Raw genomic sequence first — 18,668 nt, 5'->3', positions numbered from 1 at the left:
GTTACCTTTTAATTAGGTAGATATGTGTAATGTTTATTGTATGTTTATATTTATGTGATTTGTTGTTGTTATTAAAATATATTTGTTAGTAAATGTAATTTGTTGTTGTTATATATTATACATATGTAATTTTAATATCATCAGAAAGTAATTTAAATGTTAAAAGTTATATTGTGAATGTATTTATTTATTTATTTGGGTTAGTGTAATTATATTATAGTTTTAAAAATAATTTAATATTTTTTATATATGTTGTTATAATTTATTATAATTATTTGGGATATGTTAAATAACTAAATATTTGTATCCAGTGTTCATTCAATGTTAAATGGCATTTTCAATATTCATTATGATTTAATGTTATTGATATTTTTGTTATCTACATTTTTGCTGCCAATATTTTTTTATTTGATATTTAATTAGGGGAGATTCTTTAATTAATATTTGTGTCATTTCTTGTTTAAGTATAGCGTGTCGATATATGTGTGTATGATATTTTTTTCGCAATATTTTGGTAGGCCGGTGTTTTTGTCGTTGATATTTTATCTGTGATCCATGCTTGTGGTCTTGCTAAAGCCCTCCTGTAATGGGGAGATCATTTTCAGCCAGCCATTCCTGTAATCTGCCAAGCATAACTCTGCTAAATAGCTTTTGTGAGCTGTCAATTAGACTAAGAGGTCTATAATTGTGGCATTTCAGGGGGGCCCTTTTTAGGTCTCGTAGCGAAAACAGCGCGTAAGCGCTGTGTCTCGCCAGAGATCTTTTGTTACTGACTCTGCTTCCCAGGAGACAGCACCTGGCCGCGTGCATCTCGCAAAAGGAGATCGGCGCAGGCCACGCGCGCGCGAACGCGCTCGCCGTGTCTGTCTCCTGGGAAGCGCATACATACACAGGCACACTTCCCCCTGCACGCATGTGCACACACAGACACACGAGCGCACATACACGCACGCACACATACAGACACCCCCACCCCATGGTGTCGCACACATGCACACTCTCGCACACACACACAAGCGCACCGAGAGACCCCCACCCCCCCCTTGCCCACTTACCACCACTACGGACTTCTTCAGCCTCGGTGGGGCTCCCAGTCACCACCGCTCCTCTGGCCAGGCACTCCGTGGGCTTGGGCTTCAAAAGACGGAAGTCCCGCCCCACGATAAGTTTTGTTTTCTCTGATGTTGAAGTTCCGCCCCACGATAGGTTTATTTTTCTCTGATGTTGAAGTTCCGCCCCACGATAGGTTTCGAATGCTGAAAGGCTGTTAATATGCAGATGGTGCAGAGGTGAAGGGGATGATTGTTTCCGGTAAGGGTCTCCCATATCTGGAGTTAAAATTCATCTTAAATTCACTGGCAATTGTGGAACTTAAAATGAAGTATGGCATGCGGGAACACGTGTGTAGGCTGTGAAAGTACACAAAAAGCAAAGAACTTCACAGCGTACGGTAGGTGTGTTGTGTTAAAGAGAATTATATTTCATTTAAGTTTATGGGCAACCCATTGCAGCTGGAGGTCTTCTCCCGGCATACACTTTGTGTTATACCGTAGAGTGCAGGTGCCGTAGGTGCAATGTGGAACAGCAGAAATACAATCAAAACAAGGTTTTTTATTTATTATGTGGGATCTCCCCCTCTTCAATCTCACTGTTACTTTTGGAGTCGAAGCTGCTTCAAACGTTTCATCACTCACTTTTGTCAAACTTTTTAGGGTTCGATTTCCTTCAGCAAGTTTACCAAGCACCTGCTGCACTTGAATATGCACAGTAGTGAGTGCAGAGTAGTGAGTGCAGAGTAGTGAGTGCAGAGTAGTGAGTGCAGAGTAGTGAGTGCAGAGTAGTGAGTAGTGAGTGCAGAGTAGTGAGTAGTGAGTGCAGAGTAGTGAGTGCAGAGTAGTGAGTAGTGAGTGCAAAGTAGTGAGTGCAGAGTAGTGAGTGCAGAGTAGTGAGTGCAGAGTAGTGAGTAGTGAGTGCAGAGTAGTGAGTAGTGAGTGCAGAGTAGTGAGTAGTGAGTGCAGAGTAGTGAGTAGTGAGTGCAAAGTAGTGAGTAGTGAGTGCAGAGTAGTGAGTAGTGAGTGCAGAGTAGTGAGTAGTGAGTGCATAGTAGTGAGTAGTGAGTGCAAAGTAGTGAGTGCAGAGTAGTGAGTGCAGAGTAGTGAGTGCATAGTGAGTTGTGAGTGCAGAGTAGTGAGTGCAGAGTAGTGAGTAGTGAGTGCAGAGTGGTGAGTGCATAGTAATGAGTGCAGAGTAGTGAGTAGTGAGTGCAAAGTAGTGAGTAGTGAGTGCAGAGTAGTGAGTGCAGAGTAGTGAGTGCAGAGTAGTGAGTGCAGAGTTGTGAGTGCAGAGTAGTGAGTGCAGAGTAGTGAGTAGTGAGTGCAGAGTAGTGAGTGCAGAGTAGTGAGTGCAGAGTAGTGAGTGCAGAGTAGTGAGTAGTGAGTGCAGAGTAGTGAGTGCAGAGTAGTGAGTAGTGAGTGCAGAGTAGTGGGTAGTGAGTAGTGAGTGCAGAGTAGTGAGTAGTGAGTGCAGAGTAGTGAGTAGTGAGTGCAGAGTAGTGAGTAGTGAGTGCAGAGTAGTGAGTAGTGAGCGCAGAGTAGTGAGTGCAGAGTAGTGAGTAGTGAGTGCAGAGTAGTGAGTGCAGAGTAGTGAGTAGTGAGTGCAGAGTAGTGAGTAGTGAGTGCAAAGTAGTGAGTGCAGAGTAGTGAGTGCAGAGTAGTGAGTGCAGAGTAGTGAGTAGTGAGTGCAGAGTAGTGGGTAGTGAGTAGTGAGTGCAGAGTAGTGAGTAGTGAGTGCAGAGTAGTGAGTAGTGAGTGCAGAGTAGTGAGTGCAGAGTAGTGAGTAGTGAGTGCAAAGTAGTGAGTGCAGAGTAGTGAGTAGTGAGTGCAGAGTAGTGAGCAGTGAGTGCAGAGTAGTGAGTAGTGAGTGCAGAGTAGTGAGTAGTGAGTGCAACGTAGTGAGTGCAGAGTAGTGAGCAGTGAGTGCAGAGTAGTGAGTAGTGAGTGCAGAGTAGTGAGTGCAGAGTAGTGAGTAGTGAGTGCAGAGTAGTGGGTGCAGAGTAGTGAGTAGTGAGTGCAAAGTAGTGAGTGCAGAGTAGTGAGTGCAGAGTAGTGAGTGCAGAGTAGTGAGTGCAGAGTAGTGAGTGCAGAGTAGTGAGTAGTGAGTGCAGAGTAGTGAGTAGTTAGTGCAAAGTAGTGAGTAGTGAGTGCAGAGTAGTGAGTGCAGAGTAGTGAGTGCAGAGTAGTGAGTAGTGAGTGCAGAGTAGTGAGTAGTGAAAGCAGAGTAGTGAGTAGTGAGTGCAGAGTAGTGAGTAGTGAGTGCAGAGTAGTGAGTGCAGAGTAGTGAGTGCAGAGTAGTGAGTGCAGAGTAGTGAGTAGTGAGTGCAGAGTAGTGAGTAGTTAGTGCAAAGTAGTGAGTAGTGAGTGCAGAGTAGTGAGTGCAGAGTAGTGAGTGCAGAGTAGTGAGTGCAGAGTAGTGAGTAGTGAGTGCAGAGTAGTGAGTAGTGAGTGCAGAGTAGTGAGTAGTGAGTGCAGAATAGTGAGTAGTGAGTGCAGAGTAGTGAGTGCAGAGTAGTGAGTGCAGAGTAGTGAGTAGTGAGTGCAGAGTAGTGAGTAGTGAGTGCAGAGTAGTGAGTAGTGAGTGCAGAGTAGCGAGTGCAGAATAGTGAGTAGTGAGTAGTGAGTGCAGAGTAGTGAGTGCAGAGTAGTGAGTGCAGAGTAGTGAGTGCAGAGTAGTGAGTGCAGAGTAGTGAGTGCAGAGTAGTGAGTAGTGAGTGCACAGTAGTGAGAGCAGAGTAGTGAGTAGTGAGTGCAGAGTAGTGAGTAGTGAGTGCAGAGTAGTCAGTGCAGAGTAGTGGGTAGTGAGTAGTGAGTGCAGAGTAGTGGGTAGTGAGTAGTGAGTGTGGGTAGTGAGTAGTGAGTGCAGAGTAGTGAGTAGTGAGTAGTGAGTGCAGAGTAGTGAGTAGTGAGTGCAGAGTAGTGGGTAGTGAGTAGTGAGTGCAGAGTAGTGGGCAGTGAGTAGTGAGTGCAGAGTAGTGGGTAGTGAGTGCAGAGTAGTGAGTAGTGAGTAGTGAGTGCAGAGTAGTGAGTAGTGAGTAGCGGGTAGTGAGTAGTGGGTAGTGAGTGCAGAGTAGTGAGTGCAGAGTAGTGAGTGCAGAGTAGTGAGTAGTGAGTGCAGAGTAGTGAGTGCAGAGTAGTGAGTAGTGAGTGCAGAGTAGTGAGTAGTGAGTAGTGAGTGCAGAGTAGTGAGTAGTGAGTGCAGAGTAGTGAGTAGTGAGTAGTGAGTGAGTAGTGAGTAGTGAGTGCAGAGTAGTGGGTAGTGAGTAGTGAGTGCAGAGTAGTGGGTAGTGAGTAGTGAGTGCAGAGTAGTGAGTAGTGAGTGCAGAGTAGTGAGTAGTGGGTAGTGAGCAGTGAGTGCAGAGTAGTGAGTGCAGAGTAGTGAGTGCAGAGTAGTGAGTAGTGAGTGCAGAGTAGTGAGTAGTGAGTGCAGAGTAGTGAGTGCAGAGTAGTGAGTGCAGAGTAGTGAGTAGTGAGTGCAGAGTAGTGAGTAGTGAGTGCAGAGTAGTGAGTGCAGAGTAGTGGGTAGTGAGTAGTGAGTGCAGAGTAGTGAGTAGTGAGTGCAGAGTAGTGAGTGCAGAGTAGTGGGTAGTGAGTAGTGAGTAGTGAGTGCAGAGTAGTGAGTGCAGAGTAGTGAGTAGTGAGTAGTGGGTAGTGAGTAGTGAGTAGTGAATAGTGAGTGCAGAGTAGTGAGTGCAGAGTAGTGAGTGCAGAGTAGTGAGTGCAGAGTAGTGAGTAGTGAGTGCAGAGGAGTGCAGAGTAGTGAGTAGTGAGTGCAGAGTAGTGAGTAGTGAGTGCAGAGTAGTGAGTAGTGAGTGCAGAGTAGTGAGTAGTGAGTAGTGAGTGCAGAGTAGTGAGTAGTGAGTGCAGAGTAGTGAGTAGTGAGTGCAGAGTAGTGAGTAGTGAGTAGTGGGTAGTGAGTAGTGAGTGCAGAGTAGTGAGTGCAGAGTAGTGAGTGCAGAGTAGTGAGTGCAGAGTAGTGAGTAGTGAGTGCAGAGTAGTGAGTAGTGAGTGCAGAGTAGTGAGTGCAGAGTAGTGAGTACAGAGTAGTGAGTGCAGAGTAGTGAGTAGTGAGTGCAGAGTAGTGAGTAGTGAGTGCAGAGTAGTGAGTGCAGAGTAGTGGGTAGTGAGTAGTGAGTGCAGAGTAGTGAGTGCAGAGTAGTGAGTGCAGAGTAGTGGGTGGTGAGTAGTGAGTAGTCAGTGCAGAGTAGTGAGTAGTGAGTAGTGAGTAGTGAGTAGTGGGTAGTGAGTAGTGAGTAGTGAGTGCAGAATAGTGAGTAGTCAGTAGTGAGTGCAGAGTAGTGAGTAGTGGGTAGTGAGTAGCGAGTGCAGAGTAGTGAGTGCAGAGTAGTGAGTGCAGAGTAGTGGGTAGTGAGTAGTGAGTGCAGAGTAGTGAGTAGTGAGTGCAGAGTAGTGAGTAGTGAGTAGTGAGTGCAGAGTAGTGAGTAGTGAGTAGTGGGTAGTGAGTAGTGAGTGAAGAGTAGTGAGTAGTGAGTGCAGAGTAGTGAGTAGTGAGTGCAGAGTAGTGAGTGCAGAGTAGTGAGTGCAGAGTAGTGAGTGCAGAGTAGTGAGTAGTGAGTGCAGAGTAGTGAGCAGTGAGTGCAGCGTAGTGAGTACAGAGTAGTGAGTAGTGAGCCATCAGTGCACACATCAATTGTTAACGCATTCACAAATAACTATTGTAGCAATCGCATTATGGCGCACTTTACTTTCAAACATATTCATCTAAAGCATGCCACCACTGCTACAAAAATAAATACACATTTTTTGGGCCTACAATTTATAGACTTTTGGTGCAATTGGTGTTGCAATATTAAGCAATGCCAATAGCTCAAACTTAATTAACACGAGACCTATTCCATTGTAAATGCTTGTTATATATTGGTATAACTTCATCCCCTGCCCACGTTGAGGGCAACGGTGCCCCATTCAATAAAACAGTAAACAGTGGTGAAAAATAAGTGCTCCATATATTAATCTCGCTCTGGATTAAATCCCTTGGAATTTTGTCTACTCCTGGGTGCTTTATTAGAATCAACTGAATTAGTGTTGTTACTCACGCTAATTGGATACAGTCATTAGGATGGTGGCCTGCAAGAGGTCTGTGATTGCATTTAAAAAAAGCACTTTGTTATTTAAGGCAGTGCTGTGTCCTTGAAGGAAACAGGGCTGTTGTTTTTAAAAAAAAGATGTATTTGTTAAAATAATTTCTCTGAAAGTTGACACTGGGCATCTGGATCACGGCGTTCTTCCCCAGAAACATTTTCCATAATTCACGAAAGGACAAAGTGACCCAAAGTGACCACTTCCCTTTTGTGAATGAATTACTGCTCCAACTTTGGGGTCAGTAACAGTTCATAAGCTTGCGACTAGAATAATAGTTGCAAACCATTGCCACAAGGGGTACAGATTCTGGGCCACATCCATCAATTATTCACACAGCGCAACATAGCAGTTTTTGTATTAGACAGCATACGGTGCATAACACTTATTTTCCTGCACTGGTGCACTCTTGGCTGCCTACTGCCAATGTAGGCAGGCACCCTTGTACCATGGTGCACCTTCCTGCACGAAAACAAACCTCTAAGCCATTTTCCATTCTGCAGCATACATAGAGAGAGGAAAAATGAGGAGAAATAAAGATATTTCTCCTTGTTATGTCTCACCTGGGGAGGTGTAGCATTTTGACCCATTCCCAGGTCTACCACTAATGATAAATATGGGAATGCACCAAAATCCATGGATGGATGTATTGGAACATCTATGCTCCACCCAGGGAATGTATCCCTGGGGCAGAATAACACAGCGATTTGCTATGCATTACTCTGGATTTATCAAGCCACACAGGGCCACAAAAGGTGGCCTTGCATGGCTTGATAAAGCTTACTTTAGTGTTGCATCGCCCTTGTGCTTCCCTTGCCATATGCAAGAGAGATTCAACACATTAGCAAACATGGCTCTTAGGGGCCGATTATGATGGCAGAAGGACCATCACCGCCAGCCATGCGGTGGCCGTCTTTCTGCCATTCGACCGCGAATTTCCCAGGGCCACATTTAGATGGCGGGGGATCCACACTGAGACTGTGGCAGGATCACAGACCATCTGCCACGGAACTGCCATAGGCAATCGTACCAATTGCCTGACAGAGCGGTCTGCATCCATAAAATGGTGGCGGTGCCTAGCAGGCACGATCCACCAAATTAGGATGCTGTCTTCAGCTAGCCTTTCTGGGGCGACAAAACCGCCATTGAAAGGCTGGTGGAGATTGGCTTTGTGGGTCCGTTGTGGGCCACCCTTGTGTTGGGGGTAGGTGTGGGTACACTGAGGGGGTACCCATGGTACAACCCTACATTTCACTGCGCCATGTGGCAGGCACCCTTATGATTTCATGTATCAAATCAATTCTGTGCCCCTGGACAATGTATTCATGTAATGAGTTATACTTTTTGGGTATTTTCTTATTATTGTACTTTATAGATTTTTTTAAGGATATTCAACTATCTAGCTTTAAACAATATTATGTGGTGCTCAACAGCTCTTTCTCTCCCTTTTTACTCTTTAGTACAGTGTATTACTGATTTTTATGGTCTGACTAAACACAACTTTGGCATAAACCGAAAAAAAGAATACTTATGCTTGCATTACGAGTGCAGGGGTTATACAGGTATTGGAATTATGAGCTGTATGCTAATTATCACACACTCGTTCCTCTGCTAAATTCCAGAAAGTCAAACTTACTGAATTCTATTGGGGAAAAGTCCTGGGGAAAAAGCAAAGCATGCCGAATTTGATGTGTTTAAAACGGACTCCAAATTTAATGCCTTGTTTCCCTGTTGAAAACTCGCAAGAGGAGGTATTTACCACATGCGGTCAATACCTCTCCCGAGAGAAATGGGATTTACATGTGTGGTAAATACCCCAAGCCATTCTGACACACTTGTAATGAGGGCTATAAAGTGCGCTTTGGGTAAGAATCCTTCAAACGTTGCCTGGTGTAGTGTTTTACGCATCTTCGATCAGTCAACAGAATATTTTGTATGTTTGCATTTTGCAGTGGCTCTCAGAAAAGAAAAGCATTTGAATTGCAGCTGTTCTCTGCATGCTGTACATGCACAGATTGGTTCCCTACTTCACCACCTACTGCACAGCCTGCAACGGCTTTCTGACATAGAGCCATACTAAACAATGAGGGCCCAATTCACAAAGGTAAACTGAGCTGAAAGTCTATCCTTACAACTTTCGATATTCACAAAGGGCTTTTAAGAGTAGTAAAGTTAGACTTTTGTTTCAGTTAAACGTAAGTTTCAGGCTTAAGATAAACTGAGAACAAAAGTCCTATCTTAAGGCCAAAACGTAAGTTTAACTGAGACAAAAGTCTAACTTTACTACTAGTAAAAGCCCTTTGTGAATACCGAAATTCGTAAAGGTAGACTTTTGTCTCAGTTTACCTTTGTGAATCGGGCCCAGGCCTGTGTTTCTCAATAATTTGTAATTAAGCTCTTACATGCACAGAATAAATGCAGATTCTTAGCAACTGTTGTTTTTAATACTTAAAATTTTACCATGTTCTCAGCTGCTTCTTCCAGAATGCAGGAGATGCATCTTTCACCCTTGATAACAACTATCACCATCAAATTGGTATATTTATTTAGCAAAATCGTGCAGAAGCCATTAGACTTAAGAAAGTGAATATGGAAATGTTAGTTCTGAAGTCGTACTGCTAACTAATCTGCTATCCGAAAAAGCGCAGTCAATTAATTCACTTTGTTCAATTCATCTTTGAACTAAAGGAGAAGATTAGGGCATCATTAGGATGCCCGAGATCCCGATGGAAAATGGGACCGCCCGCCATATGTGCGGCGGTCCCGTGGGGTTGATTAGGATGGGCCCGCCACACTGGCGGGCACATCATGCATTTTTAACATTGCCGCGGGAGGTGTTTTCAGCAGCACCTGCTGCAATGCTAAAAATGCATGTTGTGCATTTGCATGCACAAATTAGCAGGCATCGCACGGTGCCTGCCGCATTGGGCATGCAAATGCAGGGGGGTAGCATAGGGACCCTCCCATGTGCACCCCCCACCCCCAACTACCATGGGGCCTGCAACGGGCCCCTAATTGTGGACTATGCATGCCTTTCCGTGGAGGCAATGCTGCCACTGAAAGGCTGCCCTCCGTCTGCGTACTAATATGGAAGGCGGTGTCTAGCAGACACCGCCACCACATTCAACCCTTTTCAGTCTTGTCGACCGGGCAGAAAAGCGGTGGACAGTGTTTCCGTCTGCCGGGGGTCCCCCTCTGCCATACTAATATGGCGGGGTAAATGGGTGGCGGTCGGGGTACGCCATGCAGGCGGTGGCGAACCTCCCTACATCCTAATGGACCCTTAAATGTTGTGAACTTCTTCTGTTCTTTGTATGTTGAGGCTATAAATTTAATTATGCATTCTAATTTAATCAAATGTTGATCATTTAATTGAGTTGGACATTTATGGTATTTGCCAATGTGTATATATTTTACACTAATATTTAGTGATAATTTACACTTTAGTATAATCATTCATTCTTATTTACAAGAATTGTGTCAGTTTTGACAAATCCCTTACACAACTCGTTTCTATATGTTTCTAGATGTTGAAATCTTTTTGTACCAAACTACAGTGACATGTGTTTATCTAGTGAAGTGCTCCTGTAGGGAATGCTAGTGGGCAAGCAAGGCAGGGTCCATGTACAATCTGTGGATCAGCCCAATATCATAAATGCAGACTCAAGCTCTGCAAAGGAAATATTTATAAAACAGCATATGTGACCATACCAACTAAGACTTCATGCATACAAACAATCCCTGCATTGACACATGGTCATTGTCTGTGGTCTTTTCAAAATCCAGGAATGAATAGGTCTTAAGGTAGCACAGGCAAATGCTCAGATCATGCCACAACTACTAGAATGTGAGCAATTCATTGCTGGACACAACACAGGTGTCCACCAGGGAAGATGATAGTGCAATTCACTTCATACATGTTGTCATTCTATGAGACAGGTACTATGGTAAACAATATACAAGTATAAATTATAGGAAGGTTTTTCAGCAAAACAACTCATAGCATCTTAAAACATATTTAAGGATGTCAAGTCCACCACGAAGACAGACATGATGCTATCCACAGTCCACACATGTGGACAGATTCTTGGATGTCCTTGTGGCAGACTTGAAATGATAGTTCAGCCAACCTAATAGGTCACATACTGCACTCTTTTTACCATTATCCTGTTTATTAATTCTGAACCATAATTATGGTAGGCTAAACATAGTTTTCTGTCACCTCAAGGCACTATGACTCTGGCCTCCTTTCACTAGTCCTTTTTCCCTACCCATACACATTCATGATATAGTAGGGCTGACCTACGTACAATTTTTCTGGAAAAGGCACTGTGTGCACCTGAAGTAAGCCAAATAGTAGTGCCCTTTGCTTTAGTGTCCATGTTATTCAGCGGTGCTTAAGAAAAACTATCTTTGTTCTCTGACTAAGGTGTAACAAAATGCAGAAAGAAAAATCAGGTCAAAGAGAAGGAGCCCCATGTGCAGAAATACGATTTCTTTTTTTGTTTTCAAATCCAAGCCCCTGAATACATTTCTATGCCTGCAAAATGTAAATTGTATCCATATTTTGTTACATTATGTTGGGACGTATGTTGCACCAGTTGAGTTGCCAAATATCTACTGCCTCAACTTAATGGGAATTGAGGTGACAGCTTTGGAAACGCTTTTAAAATATAGGTTTATTCCACTGCCTTCAAATATTTCATTATTTGATCCCTTTGCACATAAATAACTAGAGTATATCAACAAACCCATGCTAACCCATCATATAGAAAATTACTGGAAAGACTTTGTAGAAGACTAGTTTCTTTCATTCTTTTGCAAAAGCCATTTTGACCCTCATTACGAAAAGCAATACATTACAGTGGTGTATCTAGCCCTTTGGCTGCCCATGGCAGTCCCTACGGTTTACCTCCTGCGGCCACATTGATGAGCAGGGGAGGGTGTTGGTAAGATTCTGCCCATTGCAGCCCAGTGGCAGCCACATTGTAGAGCCTGGTCGAGTATTGGTGATTGCTGGCCCAAGACGGGAGGTAAGTGTGGGAGGAAGCTGTTGCCCCAAAACTTGTGCCACCCAGTGCGGACCGCCCCCTCTTTGCTATGCCAATGGTAGAGTAATACCTCTGTGTGGAACTCCAACACTCAGCGATCCCAGGTCTGAACACTCAGACCAAGATGTGGTTGTGCACCCGATAAAGACACTGCTTCGCCAGGGGGCAGAGTCACAGTCCTACCTCACTTGATCCCTGCAGCAGTACAAGGGGATTAAACAGTGCTCTGCCCAGTCATTTCAAGTCAGCCCCAGACCTTCTCCTCCCAGCTCCACCATATTCAGAGCTCCAGGTGAGAGGTTGCGGCTGGGAGCCACAGGGCACTACCCATCATCTCAGGATTATCCATTAACATCACCCCCTGAACAAATGACTAATCCTGTGGCTAGGTGAACCCTTCCTCCCTCTCTCACAGTGAATATGGGAGGGGATGCTGGATACCCTCCCCAAAGTAGGACACTCATCCCCACCCAGCCCTGACCCCTAGCCCAAACAGTGGTCGCCTTGGCCCAATAGCAGAGCTCACTGCTAAGCGACTTCCTTCCCCCTTTTCCACAGCACAAAATGGGGGTAGCAAACAATGCTCCTCTGGCTCTTCCCTGAAATGCTTTGACCCCTGTTGCTCTGTCTTCCACACCCAGTTTCCACTGGCCTGCATATAATATTTTCCCCATAGTCATGAATAAATCACACATAAAAGGAAACAGTATTCCCAGGTCTGTGTAGTTATTCCCAATTCTGGGGATAAAACTGAAAAAATCTTGCTTTTGGTGTTTGCATTTAACATCAAAAATTCTAGCCCTCTGGTATCTCTTCACCATGTGCTCCTGAGTGCATGGGTGCTAGCAAAAAGTATACTTCACAAGGGGTGGAGTGTGGTTCAGTGCTTGCATGGTAAATGTATGTTTGCTGGCAGTGTGAGTTTTTAAAATAACATTCTCTGGTACAGCACAGAAAGGCTTCAGAACTGAACAATGTGGAGAAACTGATTGCGTTTGCTACACGTAGTTATGCTGTGGTGGCATAATACATAAGGATGACAGTGCTGTGCAGTAAGGGTACTGTGGATCTTCACGGAGAGCAAGTGTGTCTGCACTGGTACATTAGATAGAGGACTTTGGGTTCTATTTTGGGAAGCCCAGGCCTGCCTGGTGGAAACACGAGGAGTAGAGGAATCCCTCAGACAGATTTGTGTATTGCTGTATTCCGTGTAAGCTGTAAGGGACATGAACTGGAGGATGGGAGAGCCAGTCTCTATCTTAGCATTTCAAAAGGCTCTTTGATTCAATGATAGATCACAAGAAAAGAGCCTGGACACATCTCAGGAAGAGATAGATGGTGCTGATAATGGAGTCATAAAGAGTAGGACAGGGAGCCTAGTATTAACCTTGTTTATGTTAATATCACTGTGGTTGACATACAGTGTGAACTGTAGTCACTCACATGAACCTTTATGGTGTTAATGAGCTTCAGAGTCCTGCCTGCTGGGACAGACATCCTTCAGGAGGAAGAAGAAAGGGGAAAGATGTCAATTTCACAGAAGTAGAACCCACCATAAAGCTTCAAAGACAGTGAATTATTTTTGAGTCAGAAATAGACCGTAAGTAAGGGAGTTTGAGACTCCCAAACGTTATCATCTGCTGAGCATCCAGATGGGGATGAGTGAGGAGGGGAAGCGCTGCAAGACATATGTCTGTGACCAGGGCTAGGGCCCATGCCTGCTAGTCTCCCTGATGGGGAGGGAACATCACCCAGGGAAACCAAAGCCACCTGCCCTTGAGCCTTGAGCACGAGCGCCGGACTGCTCACCGAGACCAATGCGCGCTGAGAAGACTGGAGCATTGGAAGGAGCAAGGTACAGGCCTTGCACCGATCATGTATTAGGCCATGTACTAGAATGATTTGGTGACCCCTGTATGCCAGGGAGTGGGCCACTGTGAACATCAATGCCAGGTCAGGCAGCCAGAAAATATAAAGACAACACCCTGTCGGAGCATGGAGATCAACCCCCCCCCCCACACACATGAAGGGAACTCTGAATTACCATTTGATCATCGCAGCCAGAAGGATCCCATAGAATAAGCCATTAGCATCACTCTGAGGAGACAGCCTGTGCCTACTGGTGCTGCTGCTTGGGACTGTGCGCAGACTGACTTTTCTGAACCAGAGCAGGACTTCACTATGCCACTGAGGGGTTCCATACCGCTGGAACCAGTAAGACGTAAATCGGGCCCTTCGGGCACCGGAGGACATACTGAGGTCAGTAGTGTGACTTCATAGACTCTTGTGACTGAACTTCTGAAAGGAGTCGGAGGGGAGAACTCTTGAGTAAGGTCTAATAGTTTGAATTCCCTGGGTGTGGCCATCAGTGAATGGGGAATAACATCAAACCTGTTGTACTAAAGGTAGTGGGACTGGGAGTGGCCTGACAACTACTGGAGCCCCAATCTCAAGGCAGATTGTGGTATTGCTTTTGAATGTTGTGTATCTTTGCATGTGTAGACTTAGAATTAAAACACTTCTTTTTATACAAAAACAAATATTTGACAGGACATTTGTTTTTTGCATTGCTTGCACGTTGAGTTATGAGTCGTGCTCACTGATCTGTATCTGCACTTCCCACCAAAGGAGCCTTTCCTGCTTGTCCAATTCTACCCTACTGAGAGTCATGTGCAGAAGGGGCACTTGGCCCAGTTGAGCAGGATTCATAAGAGGGCAGGCCCCGGCACATAGGGAGTAAAAGCCTCAGCCACCACGGTTGCCCCGTGGCCTTCTGAATGTGGTTCTGACAAGGGCCTTTTGATTATGTTTTTCTGTTGGTGTTAAGATGCATTCTTAGTGTTTAATACATGTGATGATACGTACCTCTATTTCAAATTTTCAAGCTATTAAACAGATAATGTGAGACTGGCCACAATAAATTCCATACGGTTTGAGTTACCAATACCGGCTCAGTGAGAAGATTTTAAAGTCTGATGTTGATTCCAGGCATCCACTAAACAATTATAAGTTGCAATATGTTTTCTGTTCAGAAAATTAGCACCCTGAACAATATTTGGGATTGTCTGGTAATCAGTATTTCTTATTAAGAAAGGTTCATAAGTCTTCATTTCTTTTCCCTTTTTGTAATTTTGAACAACACTCCGTAAAGGAAAAACAACTCCTTCCTCTAAGTGTACTGCACAGAACTGTCTGAAGTTCAAAACTTTGAGAATTACACAGTGAACAACCTCACTCTATTTTTGGTTATTTTTTGAAATATTTGACTGTAGAACAGCTTTTCGTCCATGTTCACAACTATACTTTTACCAAACTGAACACATTTATGACAAGAGATGCAACCAAGAAATTAAGGCATATTCCACCAAAATCCTTTCCTAAGGCTTTGATTTACTAACATTTGACATATGCATTGCAGCAAGACAACTCACTGTGCTCCGCTGCTTCAAGTGGAGAGAGCAAGAATGCTCCCTAATTACTAACATATGGCACATTACTACCCTCTCTCTGCACAGACTCACTTGTGGCTGCCAAGTGCCCGAGCAAACATCCGTGCAGCATGATGCAAGGGTGCCTGCTGTATGGACAGGATTAGAAAGGACCTTTTACCTGCACAAAAACAATCCCAATGCATTTTCTACTTCCTATGTGTGATGCAGAATGCAGCACATAAATAAAGAGGAGATAACGAGAAGAAATAGGCACATTTCTTTCGTTACCCCTCACCTGGGAAGGCATAGCATTCTGATACATTCTCAGGTTTACCAGTCTTAGCATATTTGGGAGTGTGTCAAAAACCATGGGTAAATGCTTGGCAACACCTATGCTCCACCCATGGAATGCCTTACGCATGCAGAGTAAAATGACTTGTGCTGACTTGTGCTACTCCAGATTTACTTTCCACACCTAGTCATGCAAAGTGGCTCTGCCTGGCACAGTAAATGTAAAGTAAGGGCCGGCATTGCCTTATGTCACCTTGCGTGACACAAGGACAATGCAAGACATTGATAAATCTGGGCCCAGAGTTTCCAAATAACATTGTACCAATTATCACTTTTCCACCTTATATTTACAAAGCATTACCTACCCCTTACATCTTAAATGCCCCCTCCCCTGCCAGTAAACATGGAACACTTATCAAGATATCTGCCTCCTAACTTCTTTAACCCTATTCCATTTGTTAGAATATCTCCTGAATTCTTGTCCAATCTGCGGACTGAAGGTCAGGCTGCCACGTGTTTTGCTACATTATTATGTTCTTTATCCCTACTTCTCTGATACAAACTTTCTTGTTATCCCCTAACCATAACCTAACTACTATTCGTCTACCAGCAGAAATGCGTACCCCTGAGGAGTACTTTCTGTCCCTTCACTTCACATGTTTTTGTTCCACCAGTCTGCTAAATGTTCCAAGAGCACCCACTAAGTATATACTATCCCAAAAAGAATAATTACACTCTTTCCTGCCTAAACAATATACACCACTTGTGCCCAAAATGTGCATCATCACCACCCCTATATTCCTTGACCAACAAAACCCAGACACCTTCCAGTTTACCTCTTCCCTCGCTATCATGGGCAGCCCTTCATTCCATCCTGGGGTGTAGCAAGCTCTGCACCCTCTCATTTCTCTTGCAGCCCCTTGATGCAAATGGAAATGGTGTACAATTATAATCATTCACTTTATCCCTAATTTAGTAATAATCAAGATCCTCCTCTAAACCAAGACATTTTTGGGCCCATATAAACTCAATAATCACTTACAGATATCAGGTCATATATCAGGTACTCCGATAGATATTTGGTAGAGCTAATAGGGACTGGATAATAAGAGACCAATGCTAATTCCCTCATGAGGAAAAGCCTATCCAGCAATTGTAATCACAATATACAGATGTCTAAAATTTCCATTAAAGTGACAAAACTCTGAATACTTTTCAAGTTATTTTGATCTAATATTTCAAAATATGAATGGTCAACACACAGGTACATAGGAAAATGTAAATTCTTCATTATTCTGTTAATACAGGTGAATTCACAATAAGAAACACAGCTAATAATGGCTGAAAGGAAATGGAGACAACATCCCTCCTCCCCCGAGCTGAAAGCCCTCAGAAAAACAAGGAAACAATATAACAAAAAGATAATCGACTCCAAAAAAGAATTTATAAGGGCTGAACTGGACAATGCCATAAACAGACCACGAAAACTCTTCGAGATTCTAAAACAACAGTCAAATAAACTAACCAAAACGGCTCAAGAGAACCCAAAAAACCCCATAAGCTGCGAGGAATTCTCCTCATTTTTTACGGAAAAAACGAAACTGCTAGAAATTGAGCTCACAAGTGCAGCGGCTAACCTCACGACCCTTCCCTCATCTAAAAATGAGGCTAATGCGTCAACGGAGGATCTTCAAACAAAAAATAAGGCTAATTGGGACACATTTGAACTATATGACCAGGGAAAGATCGCCAAAACGCTAGCAGAACTTAGACCGAACAACCACTATCAAGACCCGTTACCGGCAAAATGTGTAAGAGAAATCAGCCACACTCTAGTTCCGATCTGGACTGAGATAATAAATGCCTCACTTGCACAAGGAACCCTCCCTGACTGCCTAAAAACTGGGCAGGTTGTTCCCATCATCAAAAAACCAACAGCGGATGCAACAGACCCGAATAACTACCGACCAGTGACCAACATCCCTTTACTGGCCAAACTCATTGAGAAATGCGTGCAGGGCCAACTGAGTCAACACATCGCTAAGTTTTCATTACTTGATGGCTGCCAATCAGGTTTCAGAACAGGGCACAGTACCGAAACTGCGATCCTACATATTGTTGATGACGCCTTACAAGCCCTTGACCAAAATCATGCGTGCCTACTGATCCTTCTAGACTTGTCATCAGCATTTGACACGGTAAATCATGAGATCCTGATGATCCGGCTACAAGACAGGATGGGTTTATCTGGAAACGTACTGAAATGGTTTAATTCCTTCCTGCAGAACAGGACTCAACTATTCCTGGTCAACCAAGCAATCTCCTCCCCATGCCCTAACGCAATCGGGGTACCTCAAGGTTCAACGTTATCCCCAGATCTATTCAACTTATATGTAGAACCCCTCACGGAGATTCTTCGAAAATCACAGATCTCCTACCACATGTATGCTGACGACACGCAAATATATATGAAGATTGCCTGCAGCGATGACATTGACCTAATGAATACAACTCTAAAGAAAGCGTTGCAATGGCTAACAGCCAATCATCTGAAACTTAATGCCAACAAAACAGAATTCCTGTTAATCTCACCGACAAGGAGTCAACCAGAGGTAAAGGAATGGGCTAAATTGGTGACCGCGCTTAACTGCACTCCGACCCTAGTTAACTCAGCCAAATCCCTAGGAATTACATTAGACGAGAACCTCGACATGAAAGAACACATTAACTCTATGGCGAAGAGTGCCCGTTTCCACTTGAACTATCTAAGAAAACTGAAACCCTTTATCTCAGAAGCGGATCTAAAACTTGCCATCCAATCGCTAGTTATCTCGAGGATCGAATATGGCTGCACCACGTTAGCCGGCCTACCGAAAACATCCACTGCACCACTAAAAGCCTGTCTCAACGCAGCGGCAAGACTCATCACGGGAATGAGGAAATTCGATCACATATCTCCTCACCTGAAGGCACTAAACTATTTACCTTACGAAGCTAGAATTAAAATGAAGATAGCCTGTATCACCCACAAAGCGGTCCACTACAACACGCCTAGATATCTAGCCAAGAAAATTAAGCTATCAGGAGGTAACAGACCAACTAGAAGCGCTAAAGAGTTGCTATTGCAGCCGGCCTTCTTCCGGAAGAAAAAGACCTATGACCGAGCATTCTCCGGAGCCGCCCCCAGAGTCTGGAACTCACTCCCTCCTAACATCAGGAAGATTAAAAATACTGTAACATTTAAACGGGAACTGAAAAGCCACATGATGAGTAAATACCCTACATAGAGATGCCTACAGACCATTAGTATGAACATTTACGCCAAAAGAGGATCAGACTCATCATGAATAAGCTGAAGATCAATAAGACAATTGACTGAGTACAGCTCAAGCCTCGGCTGTACACTTTACTGCTACCTCATATTTATGTGATCTCAACACTGTATCTCACACCCAAAATATATTACCTCTACCTTACTTTGTTTATCTTTTGATCCTTGCTACTAGCTAAACCTATTCAACTCTTATTACTAATTTACTCAGGTAATTGTACTGATAATAATATGGAACCCTACCTCACCGAGCTGACTGTATGACTATGACACAAGCGAAACTCTATGCACCTCTAAATGCTAATTGCACAGGCGTTATGAATATATTTATCTAATCACCCTAGATAGCATATCACCTTCTACCTTCATATCTGTTTGCTGCTATAACTGTTATAATTGTTATTATAATGTC

The sequence above is a fragment of the Lissotriton vulgaris genome, chromosome 7 (genome assembly GCF_964263255.1).
Source record: "Lissotriton vulgaris chromosome 7, aLisVul1.2, whole genome shotgun sequence".
Lineage (NCBI taxonomy): Eukaryota > Metazoa > Chordata > Amphibia > Caudata > Salamandridae > Lissotriton > Lissotriton vulgaris.
The sequence above is the reverse complement of the archived record's forward strand: the minus strand, read 5'-3'. Positions refer to the sequence as shown.